Raw genomic sequence first — 584 nt, forward strand, 5'->3', positions numbered from 1 at the left:
CATATCCAAAGGATAAGGCAAAACCACCTACAAATTGGCATATCTGTTAATTTCTCAGTTTGTAAAAATGTCCTTAATTTGTAGATGTAGCAAACAAATTTCAACTCTGCTATGCAAAATGAACAGAAGATAATCTGCTTTGCAATGAACTTTATAATTCAAATGCATACAGGCAACATGCTATATGAAAATTATTACTAACTGAACTACAGTTATTAAATATTGAAAAAGGTTAGCAGTTTATTATGATTTATTTTGTTTAACGATCTAAGCAGTTCGCAGCCATCAGCAGTTCCAGTGCAATTTCAGATGCAATTGGGAATTCAGGAATCTCAGTGGAGCTGTTAGTGTAGCGAACCTTGTAGGTAAAATACATGCATGATTTTGATAGCACATGTGACGGGATCGCTCTAAAATTGAACTCATTGGTTTCATTCTCAGCAAACTGACCTGGACCACTCAATGTGGCTTTTATTTTTCCTGATGTTGGTGCATGTTCTCTTTTTACAATAAATTCATGACCATCAGAAGATATCAATTTGACATACATGGCATCTGGGCCTTCACAGCCACCATAAGTTTTC

General features: G+C 35.3%; 1 pseudogene; it reads right to left on the reverse strand.

Moving 5' to 3' along the window:
* Positions 1–259: 259 nt before the first annotated feature.
* Positions 260–577, reverse strand: LOC102824547 (annotated as a pseudogene).
* Positions 578–584: the final 7 nt, after the last annotated feature.

Source organism: Chrysochloris asiatica, unplaced genomic scaffold (genome assembly GCF_000296735.1).
Source record: "Chrysochloris asiatica unplaced genomic scaffold, ChrAsi1.0 scaffold00266, whole genome shotgun sequence".
Classification (NCBI taxonomy): domain Eukaryota; kingdom Metazoa; phylum Chordata; class Mammalia; order Afrosoricida; family Chrysochloridae; genus Chrysochloris; species Chrysochloris asiatica.